Source organism: Mastomys coucha, unplaced genomic scaffold, assembly GCF_008632895.1.
Source record: "Mastomys coucha isolate ucsf_1 unplaced genomic scaffold, UCSF_Mcou_1 pScaffold1, whole genome shotgun sequence".
Classification (NCBI taxonomy): domain Eukaryota; kingdom Metazoa; phylum Chordata; class Mammalia; order Rodentia; family Muridae; genus Mastomys; species Mastomys coucha.
Window position 1 is genome coordinate 68,321,981 of NW_022196891.1, and position 12,492 is coordinate 68,334,472.

The window sequence follows — 12,492 nt, forward strand, 5'->3', positions numbered from 1 at the left end:
GTGCAGCACCAGTCGAGATTCAAGAGATTGAGCATTTGAGATTAGAGCATTCAACATTGAAGATTCAAGCATTCAGCATTGAGGACTCAAGCGAGATTCAAGCCTCTATTCTCCTGGCTGATGCACCCGCAGCCTCCCGGGACTCTGGCCAAGACCATGCAGCCCGAACATACTCGGAGCCCAGGGGTGCTGCACCAGTCCAGAGGAGATGGCTGATGTTTTTAGATCCAGTGTGTTTTAGATGGCCTCAGATGTACCTCGACTACTGAGCTGCCAGATTTTTCATTTTTCTCTTTTACAATGATTGTAAAAGCCTCATGTCATTTTTTAAAGAAATACACTCAGACCTTACACCACTCATGTCTAGTCTGTTTGTCAAAGCCGAATCCCATGCACACCTGGCCAGAACCCATCGTCCCGCGGAACAAGGGACCCCGTAAGAAACCCCAGTCTGTGGCAAGTTACAATGACAGATACGATGAGATCCGCTGCCACTGGGGAGGCAACGTCCCGGGTCCTAAGTCTGTGGTCCTAAGTCCTGGGTCCTAAGTCCTAAGCATTGCCAAGCTGGAAAAGGCAAAGGCTAAAGAACTCGTCACTAACCTGGGTTAAATGTACACTAAGTTGCTTGGTTCCCGGAACACGTATGGCAGCTCACAGCTGCTGCAGCTCCAGCCCAGGAGTTCTGATTTCCATTTCAGGCCTCTGCAGGCACTACATCCACATGGTGTTCATACAGACGACATACCCGAATACTTTAAAAAAAAAAAAAAGTGCTATTTAAAGTATAGTAAAAGGATCTAAAGGGGGGTAGCGGGAGATGCAAGAGGGCAAAAGGAAGAGTCGAAGTAGCTTCAAGCTGAGTTCTTGAAAACTGGAGATCTCAAGTGGGTGGCCTTTGCTACATAGTTTGAGACCACTCTGGACAACTCTGTGAGACACTGTCTCAGTTAGGGTTTTACTGCTACGAACAGACACCATGACCAAAGCAACTCTTTTAAACGTTTCATTGGGGCTGGTTTCCAGGTTCAGAGGTTCAGTCCATTCTCATCAAGGCAGGAGCATGGCAGCATCCAGGCAGACATGGTGCAGGAGGAGCTGAGAGTTCTACATCTTCATCTGAAGGCTCCTAGTAGAATACTGACTTCCAGGCGGCTAGGATGAGGATCTTAAAGCCCACCCCCACAGTGACACGCCCACTCCAACAAGTCTACATCTCCTCATAGTGCCACTCCTTGGAACAGGCACATCCCAGACCCTATCTCAGAAATTTGAAACGAGCAGGCGATTGTAACTAAGGTGCAAAGCACTTGTCCAGCATTCCCAAGCCCTGGGCACCATCCAGGGCACAGCAAAGCCCACAAAGAAACAAGCCAAGGACGAATACGTTTCAGAACTGAGTACAAAATCAGGAGCTCAGTGTGTGAAGACTAGCATCAGAAAGCAGTAAGAGCTCTTGCTGCCTCTCTCTCTTGCCTCTTGCTCTCTTGCTCCCCCTCTCTCCCCATTCCCTTCCCCCCACTCTCCATGTGGCCATGGTTGGCCTCTACTTTTCTACTCTCTCCCTCTCTCTGCCTCTCTCTGCCTCTACTACCCTCTTAACTCTCCTCCCCATGCCCCGAATAAACTCTATTCTATACAAAAGAAAAAGAGAAAGAAAGAAGGAAAGAAAGAAAGGAAGGGAAAGGGAAGGAAAGAAGGAAGGAAGGAAGAAGGCAGTAAGAAAAAATAGTTCTATATATTAAATCAAGGTGGGAAGACTGGACATCGAACTTGGAGAAGAAGAGCCCACACTCACCATTTACTTATGTCATCCAAATGTGGAACTAAAATTCTAAAGAGCCTAGAAAAAGGTTCAGCAGGAAGTGTAAATGTTTTTCTAGCCGTAATTGAAAATGCAGAAACAATAAGGAGAAAGACTAGATGTATTAACTTACGGTGAAGGGAAGCAGTGACGCCAACAACACCTTAAAGTGACGATAAAGATAAGTACAGCTTGCGGAAAAGGATTTGGGGATGCACCTCACAGGCAGCGCTTGTCTAGCATTCACAAAAACATATCGAGAGGGCCTGGGGTGAGGGGAGCAAAGTGAGCTGAGGCAAATAGTTGAGTACTCGCTAGTCATGTCGGGAGAGGAAGAGAAAAGATGCTTGAAAGCGGCAAATTGCCACCTAGCAGGAATAAACAACGAGAGACAAAAAACAAGCTTGTCAGGAGTGGGATTCGAACCCACGCCTCCAGGGGAGACTGCGACCTGAACGCAGCGCCTTAGACCGCTCGGCCATCCTGACTGTGCTGAATGCGGGTAAGCTACTCAGCTGGAAGGGACAGTTTGAGCGCGCCCCTTATCTTTTGCTGACTGGACTTGGCGACAAGTGCATCTGGACTCCAGACTCAAGCTGTAAACCTCGCCACAGAAAAAAGGCAACGAGATTCTACTACGATAGGCACGATGCTCCCAAATCCCCCGGTCTCCGGTCCTTACCCAGCCCGGGCGCGTCTCATTCTCTTCGGTTTAGGAGCCAGTTGAGCAACAATTCAAGCTTGCCAGCCCGAGCCTCTTCTCCGTAGGAGTCGGTAGGGGGCAATCACCCCAGGGCTGCACGCAGGTCCGGGTCCTGGTGGTGGTGGTGGTGGTGTTGGCGTCGGGTCCTGGAGACTTTAGGGTTGAAGGGCGGTGTGGTGCAGAGGTAAACGGTGGGTCAGACCGAAGCTGGCGATCCTGGCGGACGTCGGACAGTGACTCGCGTCCGAGTGCTGGTGCCATCGTCGTCCTCGTTAGTATAGTGGTGAGTATCCCCGCCTGTCACGCGGGAGACCGGGGTTCGATTCCCCGACGGGGAGACATGCCTTCTTTTTCTTTTTTGTTAGCCAGATAAGCGGCCCCATGGGCGCTGTCCCCTCGACTCACGCCCCACACGCAGACCCAGAGAATCCATCCCAGCACGGTGTCCTCCAGACAAGCCTCCCCGGAGCCCTCGACCCCCTTTTGCTGGCCGCTGGCCGCTGGCTCAGCGCCCTGGCGTCCGCCTTCACGCTTCCCCGCCGCCGCGACCGCGCCCTCCCATCCCAACCCCACCCGTGCTGGGCTCCAGGTGTGTCCGAACAGGTAGCGTGCGCCTCGCTGGGCCTGAGCGCTGTGCCAGGCCGGGCTGGGTGGTGGCCTGCCCGGAGCGGCCCTGGTGCCTGTGGCCTTCATGGCCTGGCTCTCCGAATGTAGCAGCTAGGAGGCCAGAACGTCCCAAAGGGTCAGTGTTAGTGTTGCGTTGGTGGTATAGTGGTGAGCATAGCTGCCTTCCAAGCAGTTGACCCGGGTTCGATTCCCGGCCAACGCACAGTGGCTTTTCTTTTACTACAGGACCTAGACTGGACCTTTCTGGTGCTTCTCAGTTTTCCTCGAGACTGCGTGACCTAACAGAGGCTTGAGATATTTTGAGGATGTGGCCGGCGGAGGATAGGTGCCTGGGGTAGGTGTCCTTTGGAGTCTTCTGCTTATGGTTGCCCATTGAAAAGCTAACTTAATAAACAGTAGTGAACTTCAGATCAGACCTAGCTATTCTATACAAAGAGAGCTCGCCATCACTCCCTGGTGGTCTAGTGGTTAGGATTCGGCGCTCTCACCGCCGCGGCCCGGGTTCGATTCCCGGTCAGGGAAGTGGCTTTTTTAAAGCGTATTTATGTACTATTTCTTACTTTTCCTGTTTGCTAAAACTTTCTAATGGTCCTTATGCTGCTCAGCACCATTTCACCACGCATGTTTAGAACTCCTCTATGACTCTGCACCCCTGACCTTTTAAATACATTTGCCCTCCAGTGCACCTAGTTCCGGAATGCTCTTTTTTTTTCGGAGCACCGAAATTTACTTTTGACATCTTAGCCTTTCTGCTTCCCTTGGTGCCCAGCCCAGGTACTGCCACCATCACACTTGCCACCGGCACGCACAAGTCTCGAAGAGCGCCCAGCCTGCTCAGCCACATCACCCTCCCTTAGCTCTGAAAGAAGTCCCCTAGGCTGCTGTAATGGCTCTTCCTGATTATCAGCTTGACTCTATCTGGAATGAGCTACAATCCAGAATTGGAAGGCTCATCCAGATCTTGAGGCTGGGAGATACAAGTTTCTGATCTTGGCATGAAGATCTTGAGGCATAGTGGCTATGAATCCCAGGGGACTAGGGCAAGGAGATCTCTGAGTTCAAGGTCAGCTGGGACAAAGTGTGGTGGTACACACCTTTAATCTGAGACACACCTTCTACATAAGGACATTTGGGAGAAGGAAGACTCGCTCTTCTTCCCCTCTTTGCCTTGTGGGACTGAGCAATGGCTAGATCCTTGGACTTCCATTCACAACTGACTATTGTTGGGAGTTTGGATGGGCAGGAATCTTCTGGGCTCTTGATCCTTTAACTCCAGCTAAATGATTCTAGGCCTTTTGAAAAACTGCAGGGGATCTCGGTAGCTGTAATAAAAAGGGTGGAAAACATCATATAGTAGGTTCCCAGCTGCCCAGGACGGACATTTTCCAAGCTCATTTTCTCATTGGAACATTTAACCCCATCAGGTGTGACATCCAGATTTGTCAAACCTATTAAGTACAATGGATGTCCTCAGTTTCTTTAACCAGCTAGAAATATCAGAAGTCTTTGTTGAATTCTCCATAGTAGAGGAGATTGCCAAATGACAACGGTTTGGGAACTCTTAAAAGCCAAGGGAAAATTACATCCATTGCTAAAAAACCTTTTCTTGATTCAGAATGTCTGGCAGAGGACTGGGGATGTAGTTGATCAGTATAGCACTTTTTCTTTTTAAAGACTGGTCAAGGCTCTGGGTTTCATCCGTTCTACTGTGTGTTTCAGTGTTAAAAATTAAATCGAGGTAAAGTAATTATAAATTCGGGGCCCTCTCTGGGGGAACCACAATCCACTGTAAATTTTAAAAGTTTTCTTTTTTTTCCCTCAGACAAGTCTTAATATGTAGCCCAGGCTAGCCTAGAACTGGTGCTAGCCCTGCCTTCGCCTCCAAAGTGCTAGGATTATGTCTATGTTCACCAAATATCCTCAGACACATTAGGAATATTTTTGAATGATTGTGTGGGGCTGGCCGTGGGGCACGGAGACTGTGTGTTCTACCTACTCAATCTCTTTCCTTCTCAGATATTGTTTTACTCTCTATGGAATATTTGAAAATTTGTCTTCTTATGCTTGAGAGACATTCACAGACTGCTTCCCTGTGATTTAACTTTTGATTTTGAAGTGAGGCTCAGGGTCTGTGTGTAAAAGTCAGAAATAAATTAGAAAACCTGGCTTCAGAGAAGTTCACAGAAACAGAAACATCACGCTGATTTCTTCAGCACAGACTCCAGCTCCAGCGAGCAGTGAGCTATTTTCCCAACACGTCTGTTCCCCATTGCAGTCAGCAGTGAGCTTACTTTTCACTAATTTCTAGCTGGGAAGCGGGAAACCGCAAGGGCTTGATGGGCACACGTGGAGGCAGTTTGGTGTTCTTTGTGTTGTGCCACTGCGCTCTAAGAATATCAGGACAAAGCAGTAGAATGCTAGAAAGCAGAAGATCCAGAAATACAACATTTTAAAAGGCTTCTTTTTTATTAATTCTTTAAGAATTCCAGAGCCGGGCAGTGGTGGCGCCCGCCTTTAATCCCAGTGCTTGGGAGGCAGAGGCAGGCGGATTTCTGAGTTTGAGGCCAGCCTGATCTACAGAGTTCCAGGACAGCCAGGGCTACACAGAGAAACCCTGTCTCAAAAAAAAAAAAAAAAAAATCAAATTCCACACAGTACATTTTGATAATATTCACCCCACTTTTCTTGGATCTACCCCCACCTTCTCACCGCACCCCACTCCCCAATTTTGTTTTTGGATATAACTGAGTCCAAATTCGTGCTGCCCCTACATTTCTGGGTGCGGGACTATTTCTTGGAGCCTGGTCAACCCAGCCTTGGAGAAAACTGACTCTCCCTTCCTGTAAGCTCCCAGCCTTGAGCAGGCTAAGCAGACCTTGAACATTTGCCACCACAGGTCTCACCAACGGGGACAGAGACACCTATCTGCCTTGCCTGCAGTTGCAGGTTCCCGTGGGAACTTAGCTGGTTTGGCTGCCGCACTGACCTCACTCTGCAACACCCTCCAGCGGAAGCAGGGCTGGGTTTTGTGGGGTTTCCCCTTGATAAATGCAGTGCTTATCATTGAACTTTGAGCCTCAATCAGAACCTTGCCTTGGCTCCATTCTTCTCTTGCCCCCTGCCCTTTTCATTTCCAGCCCCTGCCCCCAGCATTCAGGTGAACCCTGTTTGTCCTTTAGCCACTGAATGGCTACACCTCCCCACAGGCCACCAATTGGTCTTTTCTCCCTGTGCCCCAGTTTTTACCTGTGCCCCAATTCCCAAATAACAACTCTGAAAACTTAATTATGTATGAATAAATGCTTAAGCTGTAAGCTTGGGCTTGTTCCCCAACTAGCTTGTAATTTATATAACCTATTTATTTATTTACTTATTTATTTATTTATTTTGAAAACGAAAGCTTTATTTTCTGAGCACTTAGGAAGGTAGCCAGTTCGGGATCTGAACCCCATCCCTAAAAGGGAGATTTTACAACAATTTTTATAGGAATGGAACACAAAGCAAGGGGTTGTTGGCTGGGCTGTTGCATTGACCAATTAATGTGGGAGATGGAGCCTTATCCAGGTCACTTAGTTTCAGGGTCCTCGAGTCAGCTTTTGCAGCCATGTCCCTCCTGGACTCTGGTCTGGAATTTTGGAATAAGGGAACAAAAGGAATGGGCAAGCTGCACATAGTCAATGAAGTCATGACAGACAGCACATTGTCGACTTGGGTGCCTTAGGGTAGGTAATGGGATAACAGCATCTTCTCTTTACACCCTGCCTGGTTAAGAGACAAACGTGAAACATCTGAGGAAGCAGGAGAGGACTGGGTTCTGGGGTCTGGGAACATGAAGTCTGTTTTGACCCTGCCAGCAAGATGGAACTTGTTCCTGAGATGACTGAACCTGGGAAACTACCTCCTAACACCACCTTCATACCCAACCACACACACACACACACACACACACACACACACACACACACACACACTTTATGTACCTGAATCAATGAGTGTCACATGGCTGGCTACCTCTCCTCAGTCTCACACATCTGTCTCCTCAGAGTCTGGGTGATGAGCTCTCTCATGTCTCCCAGTCTCCCAGATGTTCTCTCTCTCTCTCTGCCGTCATTCCCACCTTCTGATTTGATAATAGGCCATCAGCTGGTTATTGTTATTGACAGGTGATTCTTCCACACAGTGCATAGCCTTAAATGCAGTCTTTTTTTTTTTTTTAAGATTTATTTATTTATTTATTTTACGTAGCTGTACAGACGGTTGTGAGCCTTCTTGTGGTTGTCGCTCAGGAAGATCACCTGCCGGTTTTTAGCCTCTCTTAGATGGCTCTTGGCACACAAACGCAATCCTAGCATTCGGGATGCAGAGGCAGTAGGACCATGAGTTCTAAGCTAACGTTGGCTACCTATCAAGTTGAAGGCCAGCCTAGACTACATGAGACCTCATCTCAGAAACACTAACACAAACAAAGATATTCAAAGTGATCCTGAAAAGTTTTCTCAGGGTGCACTGAGTAAAAACATCCATTATAGGGCTGGAGAGATGGCTCAGGCTCAGTGGTTAAAAGCACGGACTGCTCTTTCAGAGGTCATGAGTTCAAATCCCAGCAACCACATGGTGGCTCACAACCATCTGTAATGAGATCTGATGCCCTCTTGTGGTGTGTCTGAAGATAGCTACAGTGTACTTAGATATAATAAATAAATAAATCTTTTTTAAAAATCCATTATAAGCTGGATGTGGTGGTGCACTAGAGACAGAAGCAAGTGAATGTCTGTGAGTTCAAAGCCAGCTTGGTCTACAAAGAGAGATCCAGGACCGCCACCGCTACACAGAGAAACTCTTGAAAACCAAAACCAACCAATCAGCCAAAACATTCATTATGTCTTCCTGGTGACCTGGTGTCTAGGGTTCATCACTGTCGCCATGGTGGCCTTTAGTTCTTGGTTAGGGCCTGTTGCTTTTACTTCTAGTCAATATTATAACTGTCAGACACCCCACAATCCTCTGTTCCACTTGTCAAACATCCTGAAGTCACCAACTGTGGATCAAGCTTACTGAAGGGCTGTTGATCTGGTCTCAGACCTTGATGCTTTTCAGAGCTTTATTTTGGCTTAACTGGTTGTAGTTCATCCTACATATAAAGTGCATTCCTGGATAGAAGTGTGTTATCTCCCCTGTCTCTTCTCTGTCTCTCTTTTTTTCTCTCTGACCAAATTAACTGAGAAGGACTCCATTCCTAAAATATGTTAATAACTAAGGTATAGTGATTGAACCTCCTAACCTGAGAAGAGACAGCTGTGGAAATGGCGCTGGAACTGCTAAAACCACCTGTGTGACCTAAATCTCTGCAATACGCCTGCTCTTAGAAGCCTCATGAACAGGGAGTAAATAAATACACCCACTCCTAGGGACCCGAGTACATGGAAGGAAGCGAGGGAGGGAGGACTGGAATGGAAATTTCTGGTTGTGTCTTGTGATGCAGATTTACCAGATGATTTGCTAAGGTAAGACCTGTCAGAGGTCAGTGCTGTTTGGAGATAGTTTAAGTAGAACTCAGGGGACAGTCGTGGGACACTTAAAGAGGACCTCTATCCTACTAAAGCTATATATGTCAATCCAACCTTTCTAAATGATTTTTTTTCCCGCTTCTTTCTCTATGTAGCCCTGGCTATCCTGGAACCTGCTCTGTACACCAGGCTGGCTTCAAACTCAAAGATCTGCCTGTGCCTGCCTCCTGAGTGCAGGGATTAGAGCTATGTGCTACCACCACCAGACTCTGATTGACTTCTAAAGTGTGAATGTTTCCAATGGAGTGGGATTGGCATGCGCTTGAACAAGATTCCCTGAGAAAGCATTTCCCCCGAATTCTACTAAAAGTGGATTAATGTGATACATTCTTTCATGTTGGCCTAGGGCGCCCCTTGGAAACACCTGAGGTCTTTTCACTTCTACACAGCCTCCCACAGTCAGCTCTTCCCCGGCTCTCTCACCACTTCCAACTCTGCCTCTCTCCTTTCTTACTCATCCTTCGCCACGACTCTTGGCTCCAGATTCTCATTTCCTTTCTCCTCCCGTCTTAGCAGAATCAAATTTTCTCATCCACTGACTTTCACTTTTATAATATGTAGGGCAGCACAAATACCTGCCGCTCTCAAAAGTTTTGCTGGGGAAACAAAAAGCCCGAAAGTCTCCTATTACGTATTATGGCTGTTTTATTTTACTATTTTATTTATTTATTTATTTATTTATTTATTTATTTATTTATTTATTTATTTGGTTTTTTCGAGACAGGGTTTCTCTGTATAGTCCTGGCTGTCCTGGAACTCACTCTGTAGACCAGGCTGGCCTCGAACTCAGAAATCCGCCTGCCTCTGCCTCCCAAGTGCTGGGATTAAAGCCGTGTGACACCACCGCCCGGCCGGCTACTTTATTTTATTTTTATTTTTATTTTTTAAGGGGTGGAAGGGACTCTTTCTCTTTGGTTGTCACGGCCGGGGAAGGCATTGCTCCTGGAGATATAATAGACATTACTACGACCTTACCAAAGGGGCTGAAGAGCATTCTTGTCCACCATGGCCTAGCACTGAAATTCGTACTAAACAAGCACCAAGCATCCTTGGAGCATGCACCCAACTGTGAAGAGCCTGTGTGTGTCGAGTTGGAGGAAGACCTTCGTGCTGAGCACCAAATCAACCTAAGGCTGATGAGGAGAAACTAGGGGAACACGCAGGCCTCTGCAAAACCGACTCAGTGGGAAACCCGACAAAGAGGCCGCATGCAACTGTGCAGTGGCTAAGTAATAAGGTTAAGGATGTCATCGAAGAGTATCCCAGATGCAAGGAATGAACAAATAAGCACTTTGACTCATTAAAAACAAACAGACGAGAAAGCTGAACGAGAAAGCCTGAAAGTTTGCCTAAGTTCAGGGCAAGCATAAGGTGTTTTTTCGTTGTTTCAGGCCTGAACTGGCCTCCTTCCTACCCAGGCTTTCTCTTGCTCTATTTTTCTCCAGTCGCGCGGCACAGCAGATGCTGGGCGCCAGGCGGTGCCCTAGACGCATCAGCCAAGCACTCCCAGAGAGCCACAGCATCTGGAAAAGTGCGCCTATTGGTGGCGACGGAAGCCTGGCGCTCTTCCGGTGGCCTCTGGGTCCTGGCTAGAGTCTTAACTTTGCTGGCAGTTTTCTTTGGAGGAACTGTCTAATCTCCATGCGTGAGGATCATGTAACAGCTTCAGAGAGGAACCTGTTTGTTCCAGGTGTTGGTTCACTAAATAGAATTTAAGAGAGCCAGAAAAGGAATAATTCACTTCAAGTATATCTCATATGAGCCAACTTGCCAGCCAGTTTCCGTAGTGTAGTGGTTATCACGTTCGCCTCACACGCGAAAGGTCCCCGGTTCGAAACCGGGCGGAAACAGCCACATGTTTTTCTTTTCAATTCTACAAAATGATCGAAAGATTTTACAGTTAGAATCCACAAGAGGATCTGATCGAATTACAGTGAGATCCCACGTCTCCTGGGCCCTACCGAGGGTTGGACAGCACAGTTTCAATTACACGAACGAAGGGAGAGTGGCGGCAGTGAGCTGGTCCTCCCAAGGAGATCCGCAGGTATTTATGTCTCCCTTCAGCTTCTTCCAGAAGGCACTGTGGAGTCGTCAGTTCATATTTCTGCCCCCAGAAGGACTCTGATCTTTTTAGCCTCCTACCCCTCCTCTCCAGAGTTTATAACCTGTACTGAGAGCTATCCCGACACCCCCCACCCGGTGATTTTCTTGCTTTATAATGCGGTAGCATTCACCTTCATACAGTAGAGAAGCTCCCATCTCTATTATTCACACCCTTCTTTGCTCTGGCTGGTTTTGTTATTTAAGATGTCAACCATCCAGTTCTCAGACATGGCAATTGTTCTTCCTCTGTCTCTCTTCACAGTCTCTTTCCATGAGAAATCTTAATTAAGGTCCTTGATCCTAAATCACTTCGAAACAATATATATTTTTTATTCAAACAGTATTTTTCACCAGGCAGTGATAGCTCACGGCTTTAATCCCGACACTGGGGAGGCTGAGGCAGGCAGAACTCTTTAGAGTTCTACAGAGTGAGTTTCAGGGCAGTCAGGGCTACACAGAGAAACTATGTTTCAAAAATAATAATACTAATCATGTTTATGGAAAAAATATTTTCCATGCCTAGAGAGAGATGGCGGTCTATAAAGTGCTTGCTCTGTAAGCATGAAAACCTAAGTTCCGATTCCCAGCCTTTACTTAGAAAGCCAGAACTCTCAGCTGAGAGCTCCTGTATGGTTGCTTCAGCAAGCATCCCTAGCCTCTATTTGCGCATGCCATTTGCTCTTTCATTTGGAAACCTCACCCAGGAGGACAGCCTGCTTCTGACTTTGGACTGGGAACTTCGGCTGCCTCAGTAACGCTCCCCTAGTCCCTTTATTTTATTTATTTTTAATGCATATGGTGTTTTGCCTGCATATATGCCTGTACACCACATGCAACATAGTGCACTAAGAGGCTAGAAGAAAGCATTGGGTCCTCTGAAACTGGAGTTAAAGACACTGGGGCTGTCGTGTGGGTGCTGGGAACAGAACCTAGGCCCCTGGAAGGGCATCCAGGGCCCTTAATATAGTACTTTTGTTGTTGTTGTTGTTAATTTAAAGACTCACTATGGGCCTGGAGAGATGGCTCTGTGGTTAAGAGCACTGACTGCTCTCCTAGAGGTCCTGACTTCAATTCCCAACAACTACATGGTGTCTCACAACCATCTATAAAAGAATCCAATGTCCTCTTCTGGTGTGTCTGAAGACAGCTACAGTGTACTCATATATATAAAATAAAAAATTAAATCTAAAAAAGAAAAAACCAACAAATTCACAGAGATCTTCTTGCTTCTGCCTCCCTAGTGTTGGGATAAAAAGGTATATGCTACTCTACCTGGACAAGTCTCACTTTTGCTCGATATATACTTAATAAATTCACTCATCCAGCTGGGCGCACGCCTTTAATCCCAGCACTTGGGAGGCAGAGGCAGGCAGATTTCTGAGTTTGAGGTCATGGCTTTGAACTCAAGGTGACAGTCTCCACTTAGGTACCTGAGTTTGTTGTTGTTTTAATATTTATTTAATGCCAAGTACGTGATGGCCTATTGTTACATTCAGGGCACGACACTCCAGAACACAGAGTGAAAACCACATCCTGGGAATCAGGAGGAAATCAATCTGAGTCTGGTCATCATCCAGCATTCCATGAAGGATCGATGAAGACTGAGCTGCAATCTGACGGCGACCATAAATCATACACTAACTAACCAGACCTTGACCTTGGCCCACAATGTTAGGCAAAATACCATC

The 12,492-nt window shown here is 47.1% G+C and overlaps 5 non-coding genes across 5 annotated transcripts; 4 read left to right on the forward strand and 1 right to left on the reverse strand.

The window, feature by feature from the left end:
* Positions 1–2,209: 2,209 nt before the first annotated feature.
* Trnal-cag lies at positions 2,210–2,292 on the reverse strand. Its single transcript has one exon. It is a non-coding gene; the product is annotated as a tRNA-Leu (tRNA).
* A 481-nt stretch (positions 2,293–2,773) lies between these two features.
* Trnad-guc lies at positions 2,774–2,845 on the forward strand. The gene has a single exon. It is a non-coding gene; the product is annotated as a tRNA-Asp (tRNA).
* A 419-nt stretch (positions 2,846–3,264) lies between these two features.
* Positions 3,265–3,336, forward strand: Trnag-ucc. The gene has a single exon. It is a non-coding gene; the product is annotated as a tRNA-Gly (tRNA).
* A 248-nt stretch (positions 3,337–3,584) lies between these two features.
* Positions 3,585–3,656, forward strand: Trnae-cuc. Its single transcript has one exon. It is a non-coding gene; the product is annotated as a tRNA-Glu (tRNA).
* A 6,822-nt stretch (positions 3,657–10,478) lies between these two features.
* Trnav-cac lies at positions 10,479–10,551 on the forward strand. The gene has a single exon. It is a non-coding gene; the product is annotated as a tRNA-Val (tRNA).
* Positions 10,552–12,492: the final 1,941 nt, after the last annotated feature.